Raw genomic sequence first — 27,187 nt, 5'->3', positions numbered from 1 at the left:
AAGGGAGGCGTGGAGGAGTGCGGAAGGATGAGAGAATGCAGGCTGCAGCCTTATGAAGCAGGGGGAGGGCTTGCAGTTGGCCTGCGTGGGGATGTGGGAGACTACAGGAGCCTGGTGGGCAAGGGCTGGCTGAAAGGCAGCTGGAGGGACGGAGGGAGGGAAGCACGCACAGAGGAGGAAGAGCAAAGAGAAAAGAGAAAAAAAAAACAAAGGGGATAAAGAGAAAGAGCAGCAAAGAAAATGTGATTGGCCAGCACGCCTTGAAGTAGGGAGAAAAGGAAGGGGCCGGTGCCTACGGCCATACTAGTCTGAAAACGCCCGATCTCGTCTGATCTCGGAAACTAAGCAGACTCAGGCCTGGTTAGTACTTGGATGGGAGACCGCCTGGGAATACCAGGTGCAGTAGGCTTTTTCCGCCAGCAGGGGCTGCTCAAGTCACCCCTCTGCACTTGTGTTGTGCCACGCAATGGAGCGGCAGGTTATTTTTGCTGCTGCTGCTGCTGCTGCTGCTGCTGCTGCTGTGCCGGCCATCAGTCGCCTGCAGGCACCAGACAGGGAGGGGAGGAGAGCGGAGCGCTGCCGAAATCAGCGAGAAAGATGGAAAGAAAGGGATTGGGGCTGCACGCTGTCTGCGGGTGGCAGTCAGGAAAGGAGGACAATAGGTGCAGGAGTTGGCCATTCTGCCTTTCGAGCCTGCACCACCATTCAATATGATCATGGCTGATCATCCTTAATCAGTATCCTGTTCCTGCCTTATCTCCGTAACCCTTGATTCCAGTATCCTTGAGAGCTCTATGCAACTCTTTCTTAAATGAATCCAGAGACTGGGCCTCCACTGCCCTCTGGGGCAGAGCATTCCACACAGCCACCACTCTCTGGGTGAAGAAGTTTCTCCTCATCTCTGTCCTAAATGGTCTACCCCGTATTTTTAAGCAGTGTCCTCTGTTTCGGCACTCACCCAGCAGCGGAAACATGTTTCCTGCCGCCAGAGTGTCCAATCCTTTGATGATCTGAAATGTCTCAATCAGATCCCCTCTCAGTCTTCTAAACTCGAGGGTACACACAAGCCCAGTCGCTCCAGTCTTTCAGTGTAAGGTAATCCCGCCAGTCCAGGAATTGACCTGGTGAACCTACGCTGCATTCCCTCAATAGCCAGAATCAAATCTGGAGAGCAGAACTGCACACAGTACTCCAGGTGTGGTCTCACCAGGGCCCTGTACAGCTGCAAAAGAACCTCTTTGCTTCTATACTCCATCCCTCTTGTTATGAAGGCCAGCATGCTATTAGCCTTCTTCACTACCTGCTGTACCGGCATGCTTACCTTCATTGAGTGGTGTACAGGAACCCCCAGATCTCTCTGTCCTGCCCCTTGACCTAAATTGATTGCATTTAGGTAGTAATCTGCCTTCCACCAAAGTGGGTAACCATTGATTTATCCACATTAAATTGCATCTGGCCACTCACCTAACTTGTCCAGGTCACCCTGTAATCTGCTAACATCCTGATGACATTTCACCCTGCCAGCCAGCTTAGTATCATCAGCAAATTTGCTAATGTTATGGCTAATAGCATCTTGTAGATGGTTAAGATATATGGTAAAAAGCTGCGGTGCCAGTAGTGATCCCTGCGGTACCCCCCTGGCCACTGCCTGCCATTGGGAAAGGGAGGCGTGGAGGAGTGCGGAAGGATGAGAGAATGCAGGCTGCAGCCTTATGAAGCAGGGGGAGGGCTTGCAGTTGGCCTGCGTGGGGATGTGGGAGACTACAGGAGCCTGGTGGGCAAGGGCCGGCTGAAAGGCAGCTGGAGGGACGGAGGGAGGGAAGCACGCACAGAGGAGGAAGAGCAAAGAGAAAAGAGAAAAAAAAAACAAAGGGGATAAAGAGAAAGAGCAGCAAAGAAAATGTGGCTGGCCAGCACGCCTTGAAGTAGGGAGAAAAGGAAGGGGCCGGTGCCTACGGCCATACTAGTCTGAAAACGCCCGATCTCGTCTGATCTCGGAAGTTAAGCAGACTCAGGCCTGGTTAGTACTTGGATGGGAGACCGCCTGGGAATACCAGGTGCAGTAGGCTTTTTCCGCCAGCAGGGGCTGCTCAAGTCACCCCTCTGCACTTGTGTTGTGCCACGCAATGGAGCGGCAGGTTATTTTTGCTGCTGCTGCTGCTGCTGCTGCTGCTGTGCCGGCCATCAGTCGCCTGCAGGCACCAGACAGGGAGGGGAGGAGAGCGGAGCGCTGCCGAAATCAGCGAGAAAGACGGAAAGAAAGGGATTGGGGCTGCACGCTGTCTGCGGGTGGCAGTCAGGAAAGGAGGACAATAGGTGCAGGAGTTGGCCATTCTGCCTTTCGAGCCTGCACCACCATTCAATATGATCATGGCTGATCATCCTTAATCAGTATCCTGTTCCTGCCTTATCTCCGTAACCCTTGATTCCACTATCCTTGAGAGCTCTATGCAACTCTTTCTTAAATGAATCCAGAGACTGGGCCTCCACTGCCCTCTGGGGCAGAGCATTCCACACAGCCACCACTCTCTGGGTGAAGAAGTTTCTCCTCATCTCTGTCCTAAATGGTCTACCCCGTATTTTTAAGCAGTGTCCTCTGTTTCGGCACTCACCCAGCAGCGGAAACATGTTTCCTGCCGCCAGAGTGTCCAATCCTTTGATGATCTGAAATGTCTCAATCAGATCCCCTCTCAGTCTTCTAAACTCGAGGGTACACACAAGCCCAGTCGCTCCAGTCTTTCAGTGTAAGGTAATCCCGCCAGTCCAGGAATTGACCTGGTGAACCTACGCTGCATTCCCTCAATAGCCAGAATCAAATCTGGAGAGCAGAACTGCACACGGTACTCCAGGTGTGGTCTCACCAGGGCCCTGTACAGCTGCAAAAGAACCTCTTTGCTTCTATACTCCATCCCTCTTGTTATGAAGGCCAGCATGCTATTAGCCTTCTTCACTACCTGCTGTACCTGCAAGCTTACCTTCATTGAGTGGTGTACAGGAACCCCCAGATCTCTCTGTCCTGCCCCTTGACCTAAATTGATTCCATTTAGGTAGTAATCTGCCTTCCACCAAAGTGGGTAACCATTGATTTATCCACATTAAATTGCATCTGGACACTCACCTAACTTGTCCAGGTCACCCTGTAATCTGCTAACATCCTGATGACATTTCACCCTGCCAGCCAGCTTAGTATCATCAGCAAATTTGCTAATGTTATGGCTAATAGCATCTTGTAGATGGTTAAGATATATGGTAAAAAGCTGCGGTCCCAGTAGTGATCCCTGCGGTACCCCCCTGGCCACTGCCTGCCATTGGGAAAGGGAGGCGTGGAGGAGTGCGGAAGGATGAGAGAATGCAGGCTGCAGCCTTGTGAAGCAGGGGGAGGGCTTGCAGTTGGCCTGCGTGGGGATGTGGGAGACTACAGGAGCCTGGTGGGCAAGGGCCGGCTGAAAGGCAGCTGGAGGGACGGAGGGAGGGAAGCACGCACAGAGGAGGAAGAGCAAAGAGAAAAGAGAAAAAAAAAACAAAGGGGATAAAGAGAAAGAGCAGCAAAGAAAATGTGGCTGGCCAGCACGCCTTGAAGTAGGGAGAAAAGGAAGGGGCCGGTGCCTACGGCCATACTAGTCTGAAAACGCCCGATCTCGTCTGATCTCGGAAGCTAAGCAGACTCAGGCCTGGTTAGTACTTGGATGGGAGACCGCCTGGGAATACCAGGTGCAGTAGGCTTTTTCCGCCAGCAGGGGCTGCTCAAGTCACCCCTCTGCACTTGTGTTGTGCCACGCAATGGAGCGGCAGGTTATTTTTGCTGCTGCTGCTGCTGCTGCTGTGCCGGCCATCAGTCGCCTGCAGGCACCAGACAGGGAGGGGAGGAGAGCGGAGCGCTGCCGAAATCAGCGAGAAAGACGGAAAGAAAGGGATTGGGGCTGCACGCTGTCTGCGGGTGGCAGTCAGGAAAGGAGGACAATAGGTGCAGGAGTTGGCCATTCTGCCTTTCGAGCCTGCACCACCATTCAATATGATCATGGCTGATCATCCTTAATCAGTATCCTGTTCCTGCCTTATCTCCGTAACCCTTGATTCCAGTATCCTTGAGAGCTCTATGCAACTCTTTCTTAAATGAATCCAGAGACTGGGCCTCCACTGCCCTCTGGGGCAGAGCATTCCACACAGCCACCACTCTCTGGGTGAAGAAGTTTCTCCTCATCTCTGTCCTAAATGGTCTACCCCGTATTTTTAAGCAGTGTCCTCTGTTTCGGCACTCACCCAGCAGCGGAAACATGTTTCCTGCCGCCAGAGTGTCCAATCCTTTGATGATCTGAAATGTCTCAATCAGATCCCCTCTCAGTCTTCTAAACTCGAGGGTACACACAAGCCCAGTCGCTCCAGTCTTTCAGTGTAAGGTAATCCCGCCAGTCCAGGAATTGACCTGGTGAACCTACGCTGCATTCCCTCAATAGCCAGAATCAAATCTGGAGAGCAGAACTGCACACAGTACTCCAGGTGTGGTCTCACCAGGGCCCTGTACAGCTGCAAAAGAACCTCTTTGCTTCTATACTCCATCCCTCTTGTTATGAAGGCCAGCATGCTATTAGCCTTCTTCACTACCTGCTGTACCTGCATGCTTACCTTCATTGAGTGGTGTACAGGAACCCCCAGATCTCTCTGTCCTGCCCCTTGACCTAAATTGATTGCATTTAGGTAGTAATCTGCCTTCCACCAAAGTGGGTAACCATTGATTTATCCACATTAAATTGCATCTGGCCACTCACCTAACTTGTCCAGGTCACCCTGTAATCTGCTAACATCCTGATGACATTTCACCCTGCCAGCCAGCTTAGTATCATCAGCAAATTTGCTAATGTTATGGCTAATAGCATCTTGTAGATGGTTAAAATATATGGTAAAAAGCTGCGGTGCCAGTAGTGATCCCTGCGGTACCCCCCTGGCCACTGCCTGCCATTGGGAAAGGGAGGCGTGGAGGAGTGCGGAAGGATGAGAGAATGCAGGCTGCAGCCTTATGAAGCAGGGGGAGGGCTTGCAGTTGGCCTGCGTGGGGATGTGGGAGACTACAGGAGCCTGGTGGGCAAGGGCTGGCTGAAAGGCAGCTGGAGGGACGGAGGGAGGGAAGCACGCACAGAGGAGGAAGAGCAAAGAGAAAAGAGAAAAAAAAAACAAAGGGGATAAAGAGAAAGAGCAGCAAAGAAAATGTGGCTGGCCAACACGCCTTGAAGTAGGGAGAAAAGGAAGGGGCCGGTGCCTACGGCCATACTAGTCTGAAAACGCCCGATCTCGTCTGATCTCGGAAGCTAAGCAGACTCAGGCCTGGTTAGTACTTGAATGGGAGACCGCCTGGGAATACCAGGTGCAGTAGGCTTTTTCCGCCAGCAGGGGCTGCTCAAGTCACCCCTCTGCACTTGTGTTGTGCCACGCAATGGAGCGGCAGGTTATTTTTGCTGCTGCTGCTGCTGCTGCTGCTGCTGTGCCGGCCATCAGTCGCCTGCAGGCACCAGACAGGGAGGGGAGGAGAGCGGAGCGCTGCCGAAATCAGCGAGAAAGACGGAAAGAAAGGGATTGGGGCTGCACGCTGTCTGCGGGTGGCAGTCAGGAAAGGAGGACAATAGGTGCAGGAGTTGGCCATTCTGCCTTTCGAGCCTGCACCACCATTCAATATGATCATGGCTGATCATCCTTAATCAGTATCCTGTTCCTGCCTTATCTCCGTAACCCTTGATTCCACTATCCTTGAGAGCTCTATGCAACTCTTTCTTAAATGAATCCAGAGACTGGGCCTCCACTGCCCTCTGGGGCAGAGCATTCCACACAGCCACCACTCTCTGGGTGAAGAAGTTTCTCCTCATCTCTGTCCTAAATGGTCTACCCCGTATTTTTAAGCAGTGTCCTCTGTTTCGGCACTCACCCAGCAGCGGAAACATGTTTCCTGCCGCCAGAGTGTCCAATCCTTTGATGATCTGAAATGTCTCAATCAGATCCCCTCTCAGTCTTCTAAACTCGAGGGTACACACAAGCCCAGTCGCTCCAGTCTTTCAGTGTAAGGTAATCCCGCCAGTCCAGGAATTGACCTGGTGAACCTACGCTGCATTCCCTCAATAGCCAGAATCAAATCTGGAGAGCAGAACTGCACACGGTACTCCAGGTGTGGTCTCACCAGGGCCCTGTACAGCTGCAAAAGAACCTCTTTGCTTCTATACTCCATCCCTCTTGTTATGAAGGCCAGCATGCTATTAGCCTTCTTCACTACCTGCTGTACCTGCATGCTTACCTTCATTGAGTGGTGTACAGGAACCCCCAGATCTCTCTGTCCTGCCCCTTGACCTAAATTGATTCCATTTAGGTAGTAATCTGCCTTCCACCAAAGTGGGTAACCATTGATTTATCCACATTAAATTGCATCTGGCCACTCACCTAACTTGTCCAGGTCACCCTGTAATCTGCTAACATCCTGATGACATTTCACCCTGCCAGCCAGCTTAGTATCATCAGCAAATTTGCTAATGTTATGGCTAATAGCATCTTGTAGATGGTTAAGATATATGGTAAAAAGCTGCGGTGCCAGTAGTGATCCCTGCGGTACCCCCCTGGCCACTGCCTGCCATTGGGAAAGGGAGGCGTGGAGGAGTGCGGAAGGATGAGAGAATGCAGGCTGCAGCCTTATGAAGCAGGGGGAGGGCTTGCAGTTGGCCTGCGTGGGGATGTGGGAGACTACAGGAGCCTGGTGGGCAAGGGCCGGCTGAAAGGCAGCTGGAGGGACGGAGGGAGGGAAGCACGCACAGAGGAGGAAGAGCAAAGAGAAAAGAGAAAAAAAAAACAAAGCGGATAAAGAGAAAGAGCAGCAAAGAAAATGTGGCTGGCCAGCACGCCTTGAAGTAGGGAGAAAAGGAAGGGGCCAGTGCCTACGGCCATACTAGTCTGAAAACACCTGATCTCGGAAGCTAAGCAGACTCAGGCCTGGTTAGTACTTGGATGGGAGACCGCCTGGGAATACCAGGTGCAGTAGGCTTTTTCCGCCAGCAGGGGCTGCTCAAGTCACCCCTCTGCACTTGTGTTGTGCCACGCAATGGAGCGGCAGGTTATTTTTGCTGCTGCTGCTGCTGCTGCTGCTGCTGCTGTGCCGGCCATCAGTCGCCTGCAGGCACCAGACAGGGAAGGGAGGAGAGCGGAGCGCTGCCGAAATCAGCGAGAAAGACGGAAAGAAAGGGATTGGGGCTGCACGCTGTCTGCGGGTGGCAGTCAGGAAAGGAGGACAATAGGTGCAGGAGTTGGCCATTCTGCCTTTCGAGCCTGCACCACCATTCAATATGATCATGGCTGATCATCCTTAATCAGTATCCTGTTCCTGCCTTATCTCCGTAACCCTTGATTCCAGTATCCTTGAGAGCTCTATGCAACTCTTTCTTAAATGAATCCAGAGACTGGGCCTCCACTGCCCTCTGGGGCAGAGCATTCCACACAGCCACCACTCTCTGGGTGAAGAAGTTTCTCCTCATCTCTGTCCTAAATGGTCTACCCCGTATTTTTAAGCAGTGTCCTCTGTTTCGGCACTCACCCAGCAGCGGAAACATGTTTCCTGCCGCCAGAGTGTCCAATCCTTTGATGATCTGAAATGTCTCAATCAGATCCCCTCTCAGTCTTCTAAACTCGAGGGTACACACAAGCCCAGTCGCTCCAGTCTTTCAGTGTAAGGTAATCCCGCCAGTCCAGGAATTGACCTGGTGAACCTACGCTGCATTCCCTCAATAGCCAGAATCAAATCTGGAGAGCAGAACTGCACACAGTACTCCAGGTGTGGTCTCACCAGGGCCCTGTACAGCTGCAAAAGAACCTCTTTGCTTCTATACTCCATCCCTCTTGTTATGAAGGCCAGCATGCTATTAGCCTTCTTCACTACCTGCTGTACCTGCATGCTTACCTTCATTGAGTGGTGTACAGGAACCCCCAGATCTCTCTGTCCTGCCCCTTGACCTAAATTGATTGCATTTAGGTAGTAATCTGCCTTCCACCAAAGTGGGTAACCATTGATTTATCCACATTAAATTGCATCTGGCCACTCACCTAACTTGTCCAGGTCACCCTGTAATCTGCTAACATCCTGATGACATTTCACCCTGCCAGCCAGCTTAGTATCATCAGCAAATTTGCTAATGTTATGGCTAATAGCATCTTGTAGATGGTTAAGATATATGGTAAAAAGCTGCGGTGCCAGTAGTGATCCCTGCGGTACCCCCCTGGCCACTGCCTGCCATTGGAAAGGGAGGCGTGGAGGAGTGCGGAAGGATGAGAGAATGCAGGCTGCAGCCTGATGAAGCAGGGGGAGGGCTTGCAGTTGGCCTGCGTGGGGATGTGGGAGACTACAGGAGCCTGGTGGGCAAGGGCTGGCTGAAAGGCAGCTGGAGGGACGGAGGGAGGGAAGCACGCACAGAGGAGGAAGAGCAAAGAGAAAAGAGAAAAAAAAAACAAAGGGGATAAAGAGAAAGAGCAGCAAAGAAAATGTGGCTGGCCAGCACGCCTTGAAGTAGGGAGAAAAGGAAGGGGCCGGTGCCTACGGCCATACTAGTCTGAAAGCGCCCGATCTCGTCTGATCTCGGAAGCTAAGCAGACTCCGGCCTGGTTAGTACTTGGATGGGAGACCGCCTGGGAATACCAGGTGCAGTAGGCTTTTTCCGCCAGCAGGGGCTGCTCAAGTCACCCCTCTGCACTTGTGTTGTGCCACGCAATGGAGCGGCAGGTTATTTTGCTGCTGCTGCTGCTGCTGCTGCTGCTGCTGTGCCGGCCATCAGTCGCCTGCAGGCACCAGACAGGGAGGGGAGGAGAGCGGAGCGCTGCCGAAATCAGCGAGAAAGACGGAAAGAAAGGGATTGGGGCTGCACGCTGTCTGCGGGTGGCAGTCAGGAAAGGAGGACAATAGGTGCAGGAGTTGGCCATTCTGCCTTTCGAGCCTGCACCACCATTCAATATGATCATGGCTGATCATCCTTAATCAGTATCCTGTTCCTGCCTTATCTCCGTAACCCTTGATTCCACTATCCTTGAGAGCTCTATGCAACTCTTTCTTAAATGAATCCAGAGACTGGGCCTCCACTGCCCTCTGGGGCAGAGCATTCCACACAGCCACCACTCTCTGGGTGAAGAAGTTTCTCCTCATCTCTGTCCTAAATGGTCTACCCCGTATTTTTAAGCAGTGTCCTCTGTTTCGGCACTCACCCAGCAGCGGAAACATGTTTCCTGCCGCCAGAGTGTCCAATCCTTTGATGATCTGAAATGTCTCAATCAGATCCCCTCTCAGTCTTCTAAACTCGAGGGTACACACAAGCCCAGTCGCTCCAGTCTTTCAGTGTAAGGTAATCCCGCCAGTCCAGGAATTGACCTGGTGAACCTACGCTGCATTCCCTCAATAGCCAGAATCAAATCTGGAGAGCAGAACTGCACACGGTACTCCAGGTGTGGTCTCACCAGGGCCCTGTACAGCTGCAAAAGAACCTCTTTGCTTCTATACTCCATCCCTCTTGTTATGAAGGCCAGCATGCTATTAGCCTTCTTCACTACCTGCTGTACCTGCATGCTTACCTTCATTGAGTGGTGTACAGGAACCCCCAGATCTCTCTGTCCTGCCCCTTGACCTAAATTGATTCCATTTAGGTAGTAATCTGCCTTGCACCAAAGTGGGTAACCATTGATTTATCCACATTAAATTGCATCTGGCCACTCACCTAACTTGTCCAGGTCACCCTGTAATCTGCTAACATCCTGATGACATTTCACCCTGCCAGCCAGCTTAGTATCATCAGCAAATTTGCTAATGTTATGGCTAATAGCATCTTGTAGATGGTTAAGATATATGGTAAAAAGCTGCGGTGCCAGTAGTGATCCCTGCGGTACCCCCCTGGCCACTGCCTGCCATTGGGAAAGGGAGGCGTGGAGGAGTGCGGAAGGATGAGAGAATGCAGGCTGCAGCCTTATGAAGCAGGGGGAGGGCTTGCAGTTGGCCTGCGTGGGGATGTGGGAGACTACAGGAGCCTGGTGGGCAAGGGCCGGCTGAAAGGCAGCTGGAGGGACGGAGGGAGGGAAGCACGCACAGAGGAGGAAGAGCAAAGAGAAAAGAGAAAAAAAAAACAAAGCGGATAAAGAGAAAGAGCAGCAAAGAAAATGTGGCTGGCCAGCACACCTTGAAGTAGGGAGAAAAGGAAGGGGCCAGTGCCTACGGCCATACTAGTCTGAAAACACCCGATCTCGTCTGATCTCGGAAGCTAAGCAGACTCAGGCCTGGTTAGTACTTGGATGGGAGACCGCCTGGGAATACCAGGTGCAGTAGGCTTTTTCCGCCAGCAGGGGCTGCTCAAGTCACCCCTCTGCACTTGTGTTGTGCCACGCAATGGAGCGGCAGGTTATTTTTGCTGCTGCTGCTGCTGCTGCTGTGCCGGCCATCAGTCGCCTGCAGGCACCAGACAGGGAAGGGAGGAGAGCGGAGCGCTGCCGAAATCAGCGAGAAAGACGGAAAGAAAGGGATTGGGGCTGCACGCTGTCTGCGGGTGGCAGTCAGGAAAGGAGGACAATAGGTGCAGGAGTTGGCCATTCTGCCTTTCGAGCCTGCACCACCATTCAATATGATCATGGCTGATCATCCTTAATCAGTATCCTGTTCCTGCCTTATCTCCGTAACCCTTGATTCCACTATCCTTGAGAGCTCTATGCAACTCTTTCTTAAATGAATCCAGAGACTGGGCCTCCACTGCCCTCTGGGGCAGAGCATTCCACACAGCCACCACTCTCTGGGTGAAGAAGTTTCTCCTCATCTCTGTCCTAAATGGTCTACCCCGTATTTTTAAGCAGTGTCCTCTGTTTCGGCACTCACCCAGCAGCGGAAACATGTTTCCTGCCGCCAGAGTGTCCAATCCTTTGATGATCTGAAATGTCTCAATCAGATCCCCTCTCAGTCTTCTAAACTCGAGGGTACACACAAGCCCAGTCGCTCCAGTCTTTCAGTGTAAGGTAATCCCGCCAGTCCAGGAATTGACCTGGTGAACATACGCTGCATTCCCTCAATAGCCAGAATCAAATCTGGAGAGCAGAACTGCACACAGTACTCCAGGTGTGGTCTCACCAGGGCCCTGTACAGCTGCAAAAGAACCTCTTTGCTTCTATACTCCATCCCTCTTGTTATGAAGGCCAGCATGCTATTAGCCTTCTTCACTACCTGCTGTACCTGCATGCTTACCTTCATTGAGTGGTGTACAGGAACCCCCAGATCTCTCTGTCCTGCCCCTTGACCTAAATTGATTGCATTTAGGTAGTAATCTGCCTTCCACCAAAGTGGGTAACCATTGATTTATCCACATTAAATTGCATCTGGCCACTCACCTAACTTGTCCAGGTCACCCTGTAATCTGCTAACATCCTGATGACATTTCACCCTGCCAGCCAGCTTAGTATCATCAGCAAATTTGCTAATGTTATGGCTAATAGCATCTTGTAGATGGTTAAGATATATGGTAAAAAGCTGCGGTGCCAGTAGTGATCCCTGCGGTACCCCCCCTGGCCACTGCCTGCCATTGGGAAAGGGAGGCGTGGAGGAGTGCGGAAGGATGAGAGAATGCAGGCTGCAGCCTGATGAAGCAGGGGGAGGGCTTGCAGTTGGCCTGCGTGGGGATGTGGGAGACTACAGGAGCCTGGTGGGCAAGGGCTGGCTGAAAGGCAGCTGGAGGGACGGAGGGAGGGAAGCACGCACAGAGGAGGAAGAGCAAAGAGAAAAGAGAAAAAAAAAACAAAGGGGATAAAGAGAAAGAGCAGCAAAGAAAATGTGGCTGGCCAGCACGCCTTGAAGTAGGGAGAAAAGGAAGGGGCCGGTGCCTATGGCCATACTAGTCTGAAAACGCCCGATCTCGTCTGATCTCAGAAGCTAAGCAGACTCAGGCCTGGTTAGTACTGGGATGGGAGACCGCCTGGGAATACCAGGTGCAGTAGGCTTTTTCCGCCAGCAGGGGCTGCTCAAGTCACCCCTCTGCACTTGTGTTGTGCCACGCAATGGAGCGGCAGGTTATTTTTGCTGCTGCTGCTGCTGCTGCTGCTGCTGCTGCTGTGCCGGCCATCAGTCGCCTGCAGGCACCAGACAGGGAGGGGAGGAGAGCGGAGCGCTGCCGAAATCAGCGAGAAAGACGGAAAGAAAGGGATTGGGGCTGCACGCTGTCTGCGGGTGGCAGTCAGGAAAGGAGGACAATAGGTGCAGGAGTTGGCCATTCTGCCTTTCGAGCCTGCACCACCATTCAATATGATCATGGCTGATCATCCTTAATCAGTATCCTGTTCCTGCCTTATCTCCGTAACCCTTGATTCCAGTATCCTTGAGAGCTCTATGCAACTCTTTCTTAAATGAATCCAGAGACTGGGCCTCCACTGCCCTCTGGGGCAGAGCATTCCACACAGCCACCACTCTCTGGGTGAAGAAGTTTCTCCTCATCTCTGTCCTAAATGGTCTACCCCGTATTTTTAAGCAGTGTCCTCTGTTTCGGCACTCACCCAGCAGCGGAAACATGTTTCCTGCCGCCAGAGTGTCCAATCCTTTGATGATCTGAAATGTCTCAATCAGATCCCCTCTCAGTCTTCTAAACTCGAGGGTACACACAAGCCCAGTCGCTCCAGTCTTTCAGTGTAAGGTAATCCCGCCAGTCCAGGAATTGACCTGGTGAACCTACGCTGCATTCCCTCAATAGCCAGAATCAAATCTGGAGAGCAGAACTGCACACAGTACTCCAGGTGTGGTCTCACCAGGGCCCTGTACAGCTGCAAAAGAACCTCTTTGCTTCTATACTCCATCCCTCTTGTTATGAAGGCCAGCATGCTATTAGCCTTCTTCACTACCTGCTGTACCTGCATGCTTACCTTCATTGAGTGGTGTAGAGGAACCCCCAGATCTCTCTGTCCTGCCCTTGACCTAAATTGATTGCATTTAGGTAGTAATCTGCCTTCCACCAAAGTGGGTAACCATTGATTTATCCACATTAAATTGCATCTGGCCACTCACCTAACTTGTCCAGGTCACCCTGTAATCTGCTAACATCCTGATGACATTTCACCCTGCCAGCCAGCTTAGTATCATCAGCAAATTTGCTAATGTTATGGCTAATAGCATCTTGTAGATGGTTAAGATATATGGTAAAAAGCTGCGGTGCCAGTAGTGATCCCTGCGGTACCCCCCTGGCCACTGCCTGCCATTGGGAAAGGGAGGCGTGGAGGAGTGCGGAAGGATGAGAGAATGCAGGCTGCAGCCTGATGAAGCAGGGGGAGGGCTTGCAGTTGGCCTGCGTGGGGATGTGGGAGACTACAGGAGCCTGGTGGGCAAGGGCTGGCTGAAAGGCAGCTGGAGGGACGGAGGGAGGGAAGCACGCACAGAGGAGGAAGAGCAAAGAGAAAAGAGAAAAAAAAAACAAAGGGGATAAAGAGAAAGAGCAGCAAAGAAAATGTGGCTGGCCAGCACGCCTTGAAGTAGGGAGAAAAGGAAGGGGCCGGTGCCTACGGCCATACTAGTCTGAAAACGCCCGATCTCGTCTGATCTCGGAAGCTAAGCAGACTCCGGCCTGGTTAGTACTTGGATGGGAGACCGCCTGGGAATACCAGGTGCAGTAGGCTTTTTCCGCCAGCAGGGGCTGCTCAAGTCACCCCTCTGCACTTGTGTTGTGCCACGCAATGGAGCGGCAGGTTATTTTTGCTGCTGCTGCTGCTGCTGCTGTGCCGGCCATCAGTCGCCTGCAGGCACCAGACAGGGAGGGGAGGAGAGCGGAGCGCTGCCGAAATCAGCGAGAAAGACGGAAAGAAAGGGATTGGGGCTGCACGCTGTCTGCGGGTGGCAGTCAGGAAAGGAGGACAATAGGTGCAGGAGTTGGCCATTCTGCCTTTCGAGCCTGCACCACCATTCAATATGATCATGGCTGATCATCCTTAATCAGTATCCTGTTCCTGCCTTATCTCCGTAACCCTTGATTCCACTATCCTTGAGAGCTCTATGCAACTCTTTCTTAAATGAATCCAGAGACTGGGCCTCCACTGCCCTCTGGGGCAGAGCATTCCACACAGCCACCACTCTCTGGGTGAAGAAGTTTCTCCTCATCTCTGTCCTAAATGGTCTACCCCGTATTTTTAAGCAGTGTCCTCTGTTTCGGCACTCACCCAGCAGCGGAAACATGTTTCCTGCCGCCAGAGTGTCCAATCCTTTGATGATCTGAAATGTCTCAATCAGATCCCCTCTCAGTCTTCTAAACTCGAGGGTACACACAAGCCCAGTCGCTCCAGTCTTTCAGTGTAAGGTAATCCCGCCAGTCCAGGAATTGACCTGGTGAACCTACGCTGCATTCCCTCAATAGCCAGAATCAAATCTGGAGAGCAGAACTGCACACAGTACTCCAGGTGTGGTCTCACCAGGGCCCTGTACAGCTGCAAAAGAACCTCTTTGCTTCTATACTCCATCCCTCTTGTTATGAAGGCCAGCATGCTATTAGCCTTCTTCACTACCTGCTGTACCTGCATGCTTACCTTCATTGAGTGGTGTACAGGAACCCCCAGATCTCTCTGTCCTGCCCCTTGACCTAAATTGATTGCATTTAGGTAGTAATCTGCCTTCCACCAAAGTGGGTAACCATTGATTTATCCACATTAAATTGCATCTGGCCACTCACCTAACTTGTCCAGGTCACCCTGTAATCTGCTAACATCCTGATGACATTTCACCCTGCCAGCCAGCTTAGTATCATCAGCAAATTTGCTAATGTTATGGCTAATAGCATCTTGTAGATGGTTAAGATATATGGTAAAAAGCTGCGGTGCCAGTAGTGATCCCTGCGGTACCCCCCTGGCCACTGCCTGCCATTGGGAAAGGGAGGCGTGGAGGAGTGCGGAAGGATGAGAGAATGCAGGCTGCAGCCTGATGAAGCAGGGGGAGGGCTTGCAGTTGGCCTGCGTGGGGATGTGGGAGACTACAGGAGCCTGGTGGGCAAGGGCTGGCTGAAAGGCAGCTGGAGGGACGGAGGGAGGGAAGCACGCACAGAGGAGGAAGAGCAAAGAGAAAAGAGAAAAAAAAAAACAAAGGGGATAAAGAGAAAGAGCAGCAAAGAAAATGTGGCTGGCCAGCACGCCTTGAAGTAGGGAGAAAAGGAAGGGGCAGGTGCCTACGGCCATACTAGTCTGAAAAACGCCTGATCTCGGAAGCTAAGCAGACTCAGGCCTGGTTAGTACTTGGATGGGAGACCGCCTGGGAATACCAGGTGCAGTAGGCTTTTTCCGCCAGCAGGGGCTGCTCAAGTCACCCCTCTGCACTTGTGTTGTGCCACGCAATGGAGCGGCAGGTTATTTTTGCTGCTGCTGCTGCTGCTGCTGTGCCGGCCATCAGTCGCCTGCAGGCACCAGACAGGGAGGGGAGGAGAGCGGAGCGCTGCCGAAATCAGCGAGAAAGACGGAAAGAAAGGGATTGGGGCTGCACGCTGTCTGCGGGTGGCAGTCAGGAAAGGAGGACAATAGGTGCAGGAGTTGGCCATTCTGCCTTTCGAGCCTGCACCACCATTCAATATGATCATGGCTGATCATCCTTAATCAGTATCCTGTTCCTGCCTTATCTCCGTAACCCTTGATTCCAGTATCCTTGAGAGCTCTATGCAACTCTTTCTTAAATGAATCCAGAGACTGGGCCTCCACTGCCCTCTGGGGCAGAGCATTCCACACAGCCACCACTCTCTGGGTGAAGAAGTTTCTCCTCATCTCTGTCCTAAATGGTCTACCCCGTATTTTTAAGCAGTGTCCTCTGTTTCGGCACTCACCCAGCAGCGGAAACATGTTTCCTGCCGCCAGAGTGTCCAATCCTTTGATGATCTGAAATGTCTCAATCAGATCCCCTCTCAGTCTTCTAAACTCGAGGGTACACACAAGCCCAGTCGCTCCAGTCTTTCAGTGTAAGGTAATCCCGCCAGTCCAGGAATTGACCTGGTGAACCTACGCTGCATTCCCTCAATAGCCAGAATCAAATCTGGAGAGCAGAACTGCACACAGTACTCCAGGTGTGGTCTCACCAGGGCCCTGTACAGCTGCAAAAGAACCTCTTTGCTTCTATACTCCATCCCTCTTGTTATGAAGGCCAGCATGCTATTAGCCTTCTTCACTACCTGCTGTACCTGCATGCTTACCTTCATTGAGTGGTGTACAGGAACCCCCAGATCTCTCTGTCCTGCCCCTTGACCTAAATTGATTGCATTTAGGTAGTAATCTGCCTTCCACCAAAGTGGGTAACCATTGATTTATCCACATTAAATTGCATCTGGCCACTCACCTAACTTGTCCAGGTCACCCTGTAATCTGCTAACATCCTGATGACATTTCACCCTGCCAGCCAGCTTAGTATCATCAGCAAATTTGCTAATGTTATGGCTAATAGCATCTTGTAGATGGTTAAGATATATGGTAAAAAGCTGCGGTGCCAGTAGTGATCCCTGCGGTACCCCCCTGGCCACTGCCTGCCATTGGGAAAGGGAGGCGTGGAGGAGTGCGGAAGGATGAGAGAATGCAGGCTGCAGCCTGATGAAGCAGGGGGAGGGCTTGCAGTTGGCCTGCGTGGGGATGTGGGAGACTACAGGAGCCTGGTGGGCAAGGGCTGGCTGAAAGGCAGCTGGAGGGACGGAGGGAGGGAAGCACGCACAGAGGAGGAAGAGCAAAGAGAAAAGAGAAAAAAAAAACAAAGGGGATAAAGAGAAAGAGCAGCAAAGAAAATGTGGCTGGCCAGCACGCCTTGAAGTAGGGAGAAAAGGAAGGGGCCGGTGCCTACGGCCATACTAGTCTGAAAAACGCCTGATCTCGGAAGCTAAGCAGACTCAGGCCTGGTTAGTACTTGGATGGGAGACCGCCTGGGAATACCAGGTGCAGTAGGCTTTTTCCGCCAGCAGGGGCTGCTCAAGTCACCCCTCTGCACTTGTGTTGTGCCACGCAATGGAGCGGCAGGTTATTTTTGCTGCTGCTGCTGCTGCTGCTGCTGTGCCGGCCATCAGTCGCCTGCAGGCACCAGACAGGGAGGGGAGGAGAGCGGAGCGCTGCCGAAATCAGCGAGAAAGACGGAAAGAAAGGGATTGGGGCTGCACGCTGTCTGCGGGTGGCAGTCAGGAAAGGAGGACAATAGGTGCAGGAGTTGGCCATTCTGCCTTTCGAGCCTGCACCACCATTCAATATGATCATGGCTGATCATCCTTAATCAGTATCCTGTTCCTGCCTTATCTCCGTAACCCTTGATTCCAGTATCCTTGAGAGCTCTATGCAACTCTTTCTTAAATGAATCCAGAGACTGGGCCTCCACTGCCCTCTGGGGCAGAGCATTCCACACAGCCACCACTCTCTGGGTGAAGAAGTTTCTCCTCATCTCTGTCCTAAATGGTCTACCCCGTATTTTTAAGCAGTGTCCTCTGTTTCGGCACTCACCCAGCAGCGGAAACATGTTTCCTGCCGCCAGAGTGTCCAATCCTTTGATGATCTGAAATGTCTCAATCAGATCCCCTCTCAGTCTTCTAAACTCGAGGGTACACACAAGCCCAGTCGCTCCAGTCTTTCAGTGTAAGGTAATCCCGCCAGTCCAGGAATTGACCTGGTGAACCTACGCTGCATTCCCTCAATAGCCAGAATCAAATCTGGAGAGCAGAACTGCACACAGTACTCCAGGTGTGGTCTCACCAGGGCCCTGTACAGCTGCAAAAGAACCTCTTTGCTTCTATACTCCATCCCTCTTGTTATGAAGGCCAGCATGCTATTAGCCTTCTTCACTACCTGCTGTACCTGCATGCTTACCTTCATTGAGTGGTGTACAGGAACCCCCAGATCTCTCTGTCCTGCCCCTTGACCTAAATTGATTGCATTTAGGTAGTAATCTGCCTTCCACCAAAGTGGGTAACCATTGATTTATCCACATTAAATTGCATCTGGCCACTCACCTAACTTGTCCAGGTCACCCTGTAATCTGCTAACATCCTGATGACATTTCACCCTGCCAGCCAGCTTAGTATCATCAGCAAATTTGCTAATGTTATGGCTAATAGCATCTTGTAGATGGTTAAGATATATGGTAAAAAGCTGCGGTGCCAGTAGTGATCCCTGCGGTACCCCCCTGGCCACTGCCTGCCATTGGGAAAGGGAGGCGTGGAGGAGTGCGGAAGGATGAGAGAATGCAGGCTGCAGCCTGATGAAGCAGGGGGAGGGCTTGCAGTTGGCCTGCGTGGGGATGTGGGAGACTACAGGAGCCTGGTGGGCAAGGGCTGGCTGAAAGGCAGCTGGAGGGACGGAGGGAGGGAAGCACGCACAGAGGAGGAAGAGCAAAGAGAAAAGAGAAAAAAAAAACAAAGGGGATAAAGAGAAAGAGCAGCAAAGAAAATGTGGCTGGCCAGCACGCCTTGAAGTAGGGAGAAAAGGAAGGGGCCGGTGCCTACGGCCATACTAGTCTGAAAACGCCCGATCTCGTCTGATCTCGGAAGCTAAGCAGACTCAGGCCTGGTTAGTACTTGGATGGGAGACCGCCTGGGAATACCAGGTGCAGTAGGCTTTTTCCGCCAGCAGGGGCTGCTCAAGTCACCCCTCTGCACTTGTGTTGTGCCACGCAATGGAGCGGCAGGTTATTTTTGCTGCTGCTGCTGCTGCTGCTGCTGTGCCGGCCATCAGTCGCCTGCAGGCACCAGACAGGGAGGGGAGGAGAGCGGAGCGCTGCCGAAATCAGCGAGAAAGACGGAAAGAAAGGGATTGGGGCTGCACGCTGTCTGCGGGTGGCAGTCAGGAAAGGAGGACAATAGGTGCAGGAGTTGGCCATTCTGCCTTTCGAGCCTGCACCACCATTCAATATGATCATGGCTGATCATCCTTAATCAGTATCCTGTTCCTGCCTTATCTCCGTAACCCTTGATTCCAGTATCCTTGAGAGCTCTATGCAACTCTTTCTTAAATGAATCCAGAGACTGGGCCTCCACTGCCCTCTGGGGCAGAGCATTCCACACAGCCACCACTCTCTGGGTGAAGAAGTTTCTCCTCATCTCTGTCCTAAATGGTCTACCCCGTATTTTTAAGCAGTGTCCTCTGTTTCGGCACTCACCCAGCAGCGGAAACATGTTTCCTGCCGCCAGAGTGTCCAATCCTTTGATGATCTGAAATGTCTCAATCAGATCCCCTCTCAGTCTTCTAAACTCGAGGGTACACACAAGCCCAGTCGCTCCAGTCTTTCAGTGTAAGGTAATCCCGCCAGTCCAGGAATTGACCTGGTGAACCTACGCTGCATTCCCTCAATAGCCAGAATCAAATCTGGAGAGCAGAACTGCACACAGTACTCCAGGTGTGGTCTCACCAGGGCCCTGTACAGCTGCAAAAGAACCTCTTTGCTTCTATACTCCATCCCTCTTGTTATGAAGGCCAGCATGCTATTAGCCTTCTTCACTACCTGCTGTACCTGCATGCTTACCTTCATTGAGTGGTGTACAGGAACCCCCAGATCTCTCTGTCCTGCCCCTTGACCTAAATTGATTGCATTTAGGTAGTAATCTGCCTTCCACCAAAGTGGGTAACCATTGATTTATCCACATTAAATTGCATCTGGCCACTCACCTAACTTGTCCAGGTCACCCTGTAATCTGCTAACATCCTGATGACATTTCACCCTGCCAGCCAGCTTAGTATCATCAGCAAATTTGCTAATGTTATGGCTAATAGCATCTTGTAGATGGTTAAGATATATGGTAAAAAGCTGCGGTGCCAGTAGTGATCCCTGCGGTACCCCCCTGGCCACTGCCTGCCATTGGGAAAGGGAGGCGTGGAGGAGTGCAGAAGGATGAGAGAATGCAGGCTGCAGCCTGATGAAGCAGGGGGAGGGCTTGCAGTTGGCCTGCGTGGGGATGTGGGAGACTACAGGAGCCTGGTGGGCAAGGGCTGGCTGAAAGGCAGCTGGAGGGACGGAGGGAGGGAAGCACGCACAGAGGAGGAAGAGCAAAGAGAAAAGAGAAAAAAAAAACAAAGGGGATAAAGAGAAAGAGCAGCAAAGAAAATGTGGCTGGCCAGCACGCCTTGAAGTAGGGAGAAAAGGAAGGGGCCGGTGCCTACGGCCATACTAGTCTGAAAACGCCCGATCTCGTCTGATCTCGGAAGCTAAACAGACTCAGGCCTGGTTAGTACTTGGATGGGAGACCGCCTGGGAATACCAGGTGCAGTAGGCTTTTTCCGCCAGCAGGGGCTGCTCAAGTCACCCCTCTGCACTTGTGTTGTGCCACGCAATGGAGCGGCAGGTTATTTTTGCTGCTGCTGCTGCTGCTGCTGCTGCTGCTGCCGGCCATCAGTCGCCTGCAGGCACCAGACAGGGAGGGGAGGAGAGCGGAGCGCTGCCGAAATCAGCGAGAAAGACGGAAAGAAAGGGATTGGGGCTGCACGCTGTCTGCGGGTGGCAGTCAGGAAAGGAGGACAATAGGTGCAGGAGTTGGCCATTCTGCCTTTCGAGCCTGCACCACCATTCAATATGATCATGGCTGATCATCCTTAATCAGTATCCTGTTCCTGCCTTATCTCCGTAACCCTTGATTCCACTATCCTTGAGAGCTCTATGCAACTCTTTCTTAAATGAATCCAGAGACTGGGCCTCCACTGCCCTCTGGGGCAGAGCATTCCACACAGCCACCACTCTCTGGGTGAAGAAGTTTCTCCTCATCTCTGTCCTAAATGGTCTACCCCGTATTTTTAAGCAGTGTCCTCTGTTTCGGCACTCACCCAGCAGCGGAAACATGTTTCCTGCCGCCAGAGTGTCCAATCCTTTGATGATCTGAAATGTCTCAATCAGATCCCCTCTCAGTCTTCTAAACTCGAGGGTACACACAAGCCCAGTCGCTCCAGTCTTTCAGTGTAAGGTAATCCCGTCAGTCCAGGAATTGACCTGGTGAACCTACGCTGCATTCCCTCAATAGCCAGAATCAAATCTGGAGAGCAGAACTGCACACAGTACTCCAGGTGTGGTCTCACCAGGGCCCTGTACAGCTGCAAAAGAACCTCTTTGCTTCTATACTCCATCCCTCTTGTTATGAAGGCCAGCATGCTATTAGCCTTCTTCACTACCTGCTGTACCTGCATGCTTACCTTCATTGAGTGGTGTAGAGGAACCCCCAGATCTCTCTGTCCTGCCCCTTGACCTAAATTGATTCCATTTAGGTAGTAATCTGCCTTGCACCAAAGTGGGTAACCATTGATTTATCCACATTAAATTGCATCTGGCCACTCACCTAACTTGTCCAGGTCACCCTGTAATCTGCTAACATCCTGATGACATTTCACCCTGCCAGCCAGCTTAGTATCATCAGCAAATTTGCTAATGTTATGGCTAATAGCATCTTGTAGATGGTTAAGATATATGGTAAAAAGCTGCGGTGCCAGTAGTGATCCCTGCGGTACCCCCCTGGCCACTGCCTGCCATTGGGAAAGGGAGGCGTGGAGGAGTGCGGAAGGATGAGAGAATGCAGGCTGCAGCCTTATGAAGCAGGGGGAGGGCTTGCAGTTGGCCTGCGTGGGGATGTGGGAGACTACAGGAGCCTGGTGGGCAAGGGCTGGCTGAAAGGCAGCTGGAGGGACGGAGGGAGGGAAGCACGCACAGAGGAGGAAGAGCAAAGAGAAAAGAGAAAAAAAAAACAAAGGGGATAAAGAGAAAGAGCAGCAAAGAAAATGTGGCTGGCCAGCACGCCTTGAAGTAGGGAGAAAAGGAAGGGGCTGGTGCCTACGGCCATACTAGTCTGAAAACGCCCGATCTCGTCTGATCTCGGAAGCTAAGCAGACTCAGGCCTGGTTAGTACTTGGATGGGAGACAGCCTGGGAATACCAGGTACAGTAGGCTTTTTCCGCCAGCAGGGGCTGCTCAAGTCACCCCTCTGCACTTGTGTTGTGCCACGCAATGGAGCGGCAGGTTATTTTTGCTGCTGCTGCTGCTGCTGCTGCTGCTGCTGCTGTGCCGGCCATCAGTCGCCTGCAGGCACCAGACAGGGAGGGGAGGAGAGCGGAGCGCTGCCGAAATCAGCGAGAAAGACGGAAAGAAAGGGATTGGGGCTGCACGCTGTCTGCGGGTGGCAGTCAGGAAAGGAGGACAATAGGTGCAGGAGTTGGCCATTCTGCCTTTCGAGCCTGCACCACCATTCAATATGATCATGGCTGATCATCCTTAATCAGTATCCTGTTCCTGCCTTATCTCCGTAACCCTTGATTCCACTATCCTTGAGAGCTCTATGCAACTCTTTCTTAAATGAATCCAGAGACTGGGCCTCCACTGCCCTCTGGGGCAGAGCATTCCACACAGCCACCACTCTCTGGGTGAAGAAGTTTCTCCTCATCTCTGTCCTAAATGGTCTACCCCGTATTTTTAAGCAGTGTCCTCTGTTTCGGCACTCACCCAGCAGCGGAAACATGTTTCCTGCCGCCAGAGTGTCCAATCCTTTGATGATCTGAAATGTCTCAATCAGATCCCCTCTCAGTCTTCTAAACTCGAGGGTACACACAAGCCCAGTCGCTCCAGTCTTTCAGTGTAAGGTAATCCCGCCAGTCCAGGAATTGACCTGGTGAACCTACGCTGCATTCCCTCAATAGCCAGAATCAAATCTGGAGAGCAGAACTGCACACAGTACTCCAGGTGTGGTCTCACCAGGGCCCTGTACAGCTGCAAAAGAACCTCTTTGCTTCTATACTCCATCCCTCTTGTTATGAAGGCCAGCATGCTATTAGCCTTCTTCACTACCTGCTGTACCTGCATGCTTACCTTCATTGAGTGGTGTACAGGAACCCCCAGATCTCTCTGTCCTGCCCCTTGACCTAAATTGATTGCATTTAGGTAGTAATCTGCCTTCCACCAAAGTGGGTAACCATTGATTTATCCACATTAAATTGCATCTGGCCACTCACCTAACTTGTCCAGGTCACCCTGTAATCTGCTAACATCCTGATGACATTTCACCCTGCCAGCCAGCTTAGTATCATCAGCAAATTTGCTAATGTTATGGCTAATAGCATCTTGTAGATGGTTAAGATATATGGTAAAAAGCTGCGGTGCCAGTAGTGATCCCTGCGGTACCCCCCTGGCCACTGCCTGCCATTGGGAAAGGGAGGCGTGGAGGAGTGCGGAAGGATGAGAGAATGCAGGCTGCAGCCTTATGAAGCAGGGGGAGGGCTTGCAGTTGGCCTGCGTGGGGATGTGGGAGACTACAGGAGCCTGGTGGGCAAGGGCTGGCTGAAAGGCAGCTGGAGGGACGGAGGGAGGGAAGCACGCACAGAGGAGGAAGAGCAAAGAGAAAAGAGAAAAAAAAAACAAAGGGGATAAAGAGAAAGAGCAGCAAAGAAAATGTGGCTGGCCAGCACGCCTTGAAGTAGGGAGAAAAGGAAGGGGCCGGTGCCTACGGCCATACTAGTCTGAAAGCGCCCGATCTCGTCTGATCTCGGAAGCTAAGCAGACTCAGGCCTGGTTAGTACTTGGATGGGAGACCGCCTGGGAATACCAGGTGCAGTAGGCTTTTTCCGCCAGCAGGGGCTGCTCAAGTCACCCCTCTGCACTTGTGTTGTGCCACGCAATGGAGCGGCAGGTTATTTTTGCTGCTGCTGCTGCTGCTGCTGCTGTGCCGGCCATCAGTCGCCTGCAGGCACCAGACAGGGAGGGGAGGAGAGCGGAGCGCTGCCGAAATCAGCGAGAAAGACGGAAAGAAAGGGATTGGGGCTGCACGCTGTCTGCGGGTGGCAGTCAGGAAAGGAGGACAATAGGTGCAGGAGTTGGCCATTCTGCCTTTCGAGCCTGCACCACCATTCAATATGATCATGGCTGATCATCCTTAATCAGTATCCTGTTCCTGCCTTATCTCCGTAACCCTTGATTCCACTATCCTTGAGAGCTCTATGCAACTCTTCTTAAATGAATCCAGAGACTGGGCCTCCACTGCCCTCTGGGGCAGAGCATTCCACACAGCCACCACTCTCTGGGTGAAGAAGTTTCTCCTCATCTCTGTCCTAAATGGTCTACCCCGTATTTTTAAGCAGTGTCCTCTGTTTCGGCACTCACCCAGCAGCGGAAACATGTTTCCTGCCGCCAGAGTGTCCAATCCTTTGATGATCTGAAATGTCTCAATCAGATCCCCTCTCAGTCTTCTAAACTCGAGGGTACACACAAGCCCAGTCGCTCCAGTCTTTCAGTGTAAGGTAATCCCGCCAGTCCAGGAATTGACCTGGTGAACCTACGCTGCATTCCCTCAATAGCCAGAATCAAATCTGGAGAGCAGAACTGCACACAGTACTCCAGGTGTGGTCTCACCAGGGCCCTGTACAGCTGCAAAAGAACCTCTTTGCTTCTATACTCCATCCCTCTTGTTATGAAGGCCAGCATGCTATTAGCCTTCTTCACTACCTGCTGTACCTGCATGCTTACCTTCATTGAGTGGTGTACAGGAACCCCCAGATCTCTCTGTCCTGCCCCTTGACCTAAATTGATTCCATTTAGGTAGTAATCTGCCTTGCACCAAAGTGGGTAACCATTGATTTATCCACATTAAATTGCATCTGGCCACTCACCTAACTTGTCCAGGTCACCCTGTAATCTGCTAACATCCTGATGACATTTCACCCTGCCAGCCAGCTTAGTATCATCAGCAAATTTGCTAATGTTATGGCTAATAGCATCTTGTAGATGGTTAAGATATATGGTAAAAAGCTGCGGTGCCAGTAGTGATCCCTGCGGTACCCCCCCTGGCCACTGCCTGCCATTGGGAAAGGGAGGCGTGGAGGAGTGCGGAAGGATGAGAGAATGCAGGCTGCAGCCTTATGAAGCAGGGGGAGGGCTTGCAGTTGGCCTGCGTGGGGATGTGGGAGACTACAGGAGCCTGGTGGGCAAGGGCGGCTGAAAGGCAGCTGGAGGGACGGAGGGAGGGAAGCACGCACAGAGGAGGAAGAGCAAAGAGAAAAGAGAAAAAAAAAACAAAGGGGATAAAGAGAAAGAGCAGCAAAGAAAATGTGGCTGGCCAGCACGCCTTGAAGTAGGGAGAAAAGGAAGGGGCCGGTGCCTACGGCCATACTAGTCTGAAAACGCCCGATCTCGTCTGATCTCGGAAGCTAAGCAGACTCAGGCCTGGTTAGTACTTGGATGGGAGACCGCCTGGGAATACCAGGTGCAGTAGGCTTTTTCCGCCAGCAGGGGCTGCTCAAGTCACCCCTCTGCACTTGTGTTGTGCCACGCAATGGAGCGGCAGGTTATTTTTGCTGCTGCTGCTGCTGCTGCTGCTGCTGTGCCGGCCATCAGTCGCCTGCAGGCACCAGACAGGGAGGGGAGGAGAGCGGAGCGCTGCCGAAATCAGCGAGAAAGACGGAAAGAAAGGGATTGGGGCTGCACGCTGTCTGCGGGTGGCAGTCAGGAAAGGAGGACAATAGGTGCAGGAGTTGGCCATTCTGCCTTTCGAGCCTGCACCACCATTCAATATGATCATGGCTGATCATCCTTAATCAGTATCCTGTTCCTGCCTTATCTCCGTAACCCTTGATTCCACTATCCTTGAGAGCTCTATGCAACTCTTTCTTAAATGAATCCAGAGACTGGGCCTCCACTGCCCTCTGGGGCAGAGCATTCCACACAGCCACCACTCTCTGGGTGAAGAAGTTTCTCCTCATCTCTGTCCTAAATGGTCTACCCCGTATTTTTAAGCAGTGTCCTCTGTTTCGGCACTCACCCAGCAGCGGAAACATGTTTCCTGCCGCCAGAGTGTCCAATCCTTTGATGATCTGAAATGTCTCAATCAGATCCCCTCTCAGTCTTCTAAACTCGAGGGTACACACAAGCCCAGTCGCTCCAGTCTTTCAGTGTAAGGTAATCCCGCCAGTCCAGGAATTGACCTGGTGAACCTACGCTGCATTCCCTCAATAGCCAGAATCAAATCTGGAGAGCAGAACTGCACACAGTACTCCAGGTGTGGTCTCACCAGGGCCCTGTACAGCTGCAAAAGAACCTCTTTGCTTCTATACTCCATCCCTCTTGTTATGAAGGCCAGCATGCTATTAGCCTTCTTCACTACCTGCTGTACCTGCATGCTTACCTTCATTGAGTGGTGTACAGGAACCCCAGATCTCTCTGTCCTGCCCCTTGACCTAAATTGATTCATTTAGGTAGTAATCTGCCTTCCACCAAAGTGGGTAACCATTGATTTATCCACATTAAATTGCATCTGGCCACTCACCTAACTTGTCCAGGTCACCCTGTAATCTGCTAACATCCTGATGACATTTCACCCTGCCAGCCAGCTTAGTATCATCAGCAAATTTGCTAATGTTATGGCTAATAGCATCTTGTAGATGGTTAAGATATATGGTAAAAAGCTGCGGTGCCAGTAGTGATCCCTGCGGTACCCCCTGGCCACTGCCTGCCATTGGGAAAGGGAGGCGTGGAGGAGTGCGGAAGGATGAGAGAATGCAGGCTGCAGCCTTATGAAGCAGGGGGAGGGCTTGCAGTTGGCCTGCGTGGGGATGTGGGAGACTACAGGAGCCTGGTGGGCAAGGGCTGGCTGAAAGGCAGCTGGAGGGACGGAGGGAGGGAAGCACGCACAGAGGAGGAAGAGCAAAGAGAAAAGAGAAAAAAAAACAAAGGGGATAAAGAGAAAGAGCAGCAAAGAAAATGTGGCTGGCCAGCACGCCTTGAAGTAGGGAGAAAAGGAAGGGGCCGGTGCCTACGGCCATACTAGTCTGAAAGCCCGATCTCGTCTGATCTCGGAAGCTAAGCAGACTCAGGCTGGTTAGTACTTGGATGGGAGACCGCCTGGGAATACCAGGTGCAGTAGGCTTTTTCCGCCAGCAGGGGCTGCTCAAGTCACCCTCTGCACTTGTGTTGTGCCACGCAATGGAGCGGCGGCAGGTTATTTTTGCTGCTGCTGCTGCTGCTGCTGTGCCGGCCATCAGTCGCCTGCAGGCACCAGACAGGGGGGGAGGAGAGGGGAGCGCTGCCGAAATCAGCGAGAAAGACGGAAAGAAAGGGATTGGGGCTGCACGCTGTCTGAGGGTGGCAGTCAGGAAAGGAGGACAATAGGTGCAGGAGTTGGCCATTCTGCCTTTCGAGCCTGCACATATTCAATATGATCATGGCTGTCATCCTTAATCAGTATCCTGTTCTGCCTTATCTCCGTAACCTTGATTCCACTATCCT

General features: G+C 52.1%; 14 non-coding genes and 3 pseudogenes across 14 annotated transcripts; all 17 read left to right on the top strand.

Moving 5' to 3' along the window:
• The first annotated feature begins 290 nt into the window (after nt 1-290).
• Nucleotides 291-409, top strand: LOC132808541 (5S ribosomal RNA). Its single transcript, XR_009642112.1, has one exon. It is a non-coding gene; the product is annotated as a 5S ribosomal RNA (ribosomal RNA).
• Nucleotides 410-1,950: 1,541 nt separating this feature from the next.
• On the top strand, nt 1,951-2,069 carry LOC132809068 (5S ribosomal RNA). Its single transcript, XR_009642185.1, has one exon. It is a non-coding gene; the product is annotated as a 5S ribosomal RNA (ribosomal RNA).
• Nucleotides 2,070-3,604: 1,535 nt separating this feature from the next.
• LOC132808796 (5S ribosomal RNA) lies at nt 3,605-3,723 on the top strand. Its single transcript, XR_009642153.1, has one exon. It is a non-coding gene; the product is annotated as a 5S ribosomal RNA (ribosomal RNA).
• A 1,529-nt stretch (nt 3,724-5,252) lies between these two features.
• Nucleotides 5,253-5,371, top strand: LOC132808289 (5S ribosomal RNA). Its single transcript, XR_009642056.1, has one exon. It is a non-coding gene; the product is annotated as a 5S ribosomal RNA (ribosomal RNA).
• Nucleotides 5,372-6,906: 1,535 nt separating this feature from the next.
• On the top strand, nt 6,907-7,015 carry LOC132808903 (5S ribosomal RNA; annotated as a pseudogene).
• Nucleotides 7,016-8,552: 1,537 nt separating this feature from the next.
• Nucleotides 8,553-8,671, top strand: LOC132808470 (5S ribosomal RNA). The gene has a single exon (XR_009642086.1). It is a non-coding gene; the product is annotated as a 5S ribosomal RNA (ribosomal RNA).
• A 1,537-nt stretch (nt 8,672-10,208) lies between these two features.
• Nucleotides 10,209-10,327, top strand: LOC132808267 (5S ribosomal RNA). The gene has a single exon (XR_009642054.1). It is a non-coding gene; the product is annotated as a 5S ribosomal RNA (ribosomal RNA).
• A 1,530-nt stretch (nt 10,328-11,857) lies between these two features.
• LOC132808657 (5S ribosomal RNA) lies at nt 11,858-11,976 on the top strand. The gene has a single exon (XR_009642131.1). It is a non-coding gene; the product is annotated as a 5S ribosomal RNA (ribosomal RNA).
• A 1,540-nt stretch (nt 11,977-13,516) lies between these two features.
• LOC132808518 (5S ribosomal RNA) lies at nt 13,517-13,635 on the top strand. The gene has a single exon (XR_009642096.1). It is a non-coding gene; the product is annotated as a 5S ribosomal RNA (ribosomal RNA).
• A 1,530-nt stretch (nt 13,636-15,165) lies between these two features.
• LOC132809009 (5S ribosomal RNA) lies at nt 15,166-15,275 on the top strand (annotated as a pseudogene).
• A 1,529-nt stretch (nt 15,276-16,804) lies between these two features.
• LOC132808998 (5S ribosomal RNA) lies at nt 16,805-16,914 on the top strand (annotated as a pseudogene).
• A 1,532-nt stretch (nt 16,915-18,446) lies between these two features.
• On the top strand, nt 18,447-18,565 carry LOC132808709 (5S ribosomal RNA). The gene has a single exon (XR_009642139.1). It is a non-coding gene; the product is annotated as a 5S ribosomal RNA (ribosomal RNA).
• Nucleotides 18,566-20,097: 1,532 nt separating this feature from the next.
• Nucleotides 20,098-20,216, top strand: LOC132809911 (5S ribosomal RNA). The gene has a single exon (XR_009642631.1). It is a non-coding gene; the product is annotated as a 5S ribosomal RNA (ribosomal RNA).
• A 1,536-nt stretch (nt 20,217-21,752) lies between these two features.
• On the top strand, nt 21,753-21,871 carry LOC132808785 (5S ribosomal RNA). The gene has a single exon (XR_009642151.1). It is a non-coding gene; the product is annotated as a 5S ribosomal RNA (ribosomal RNA).
• Nucleotides 21,872-23,412: 1,541 nt separating this feature from the next.
• Nucleotides 23,413-23,531, top strand: LOC132808328 (5S ribosomal RNA). The gene has a single exon (XR_009642060.1). It is a non-coding gene; the product is annotated as a 5S ribosomal RNA (ribosomal RNA).
• Nucleotides 23,532-25,062: 1,531 nt separating this feature from the next.
• LOC132808608 (5S ribosomal RNA) lies at nt 25,063-25,181 on the top strand. Its single transcript, XR_009642122.1, has one exon. It is a non-coding gene; the product is annotated as a 5S ribosomal RNA (ribosomal RNA).
• Nucleotides 25,182-26,712: 1,531 nt separating this feature from the next.
• Nucleotides 26,713-26,828, top strand: LOC132808865 (5S ribosomal RNA). Its single transcript, XR_009642165.1, has one exon. It is a non-coding gene; the product is annotated as a 5S ribosomal RNA (ribosomal RNA).
• Nucleotides 26,829-27,187: the final 359 nt, after the last annotated feature.

The sequence above is a fragment of the Hemiscyllium ocellatum genome, chromosome 3 (genome assembly GCF_020745735.1).
Source record: "Hemiscyllium ocellatum isolate sHemOce1 chromosome 3, sHemOce1.pat.X.cur, whole genome shotgun sequence".
Taxonomy (NCBI): domain Eukaryota; kingdom Metazoa; phylum Chordata; class Chondrichthyes; order Orectolobiformes; family Hemiscylliidae; genus Hemiscyllium; species Hemiscyllium ocellatum.
Note: the sequence above shows the minus strand (reverse complement) of the source record. Positions and strands in the feature narration are given on the sequence as shown.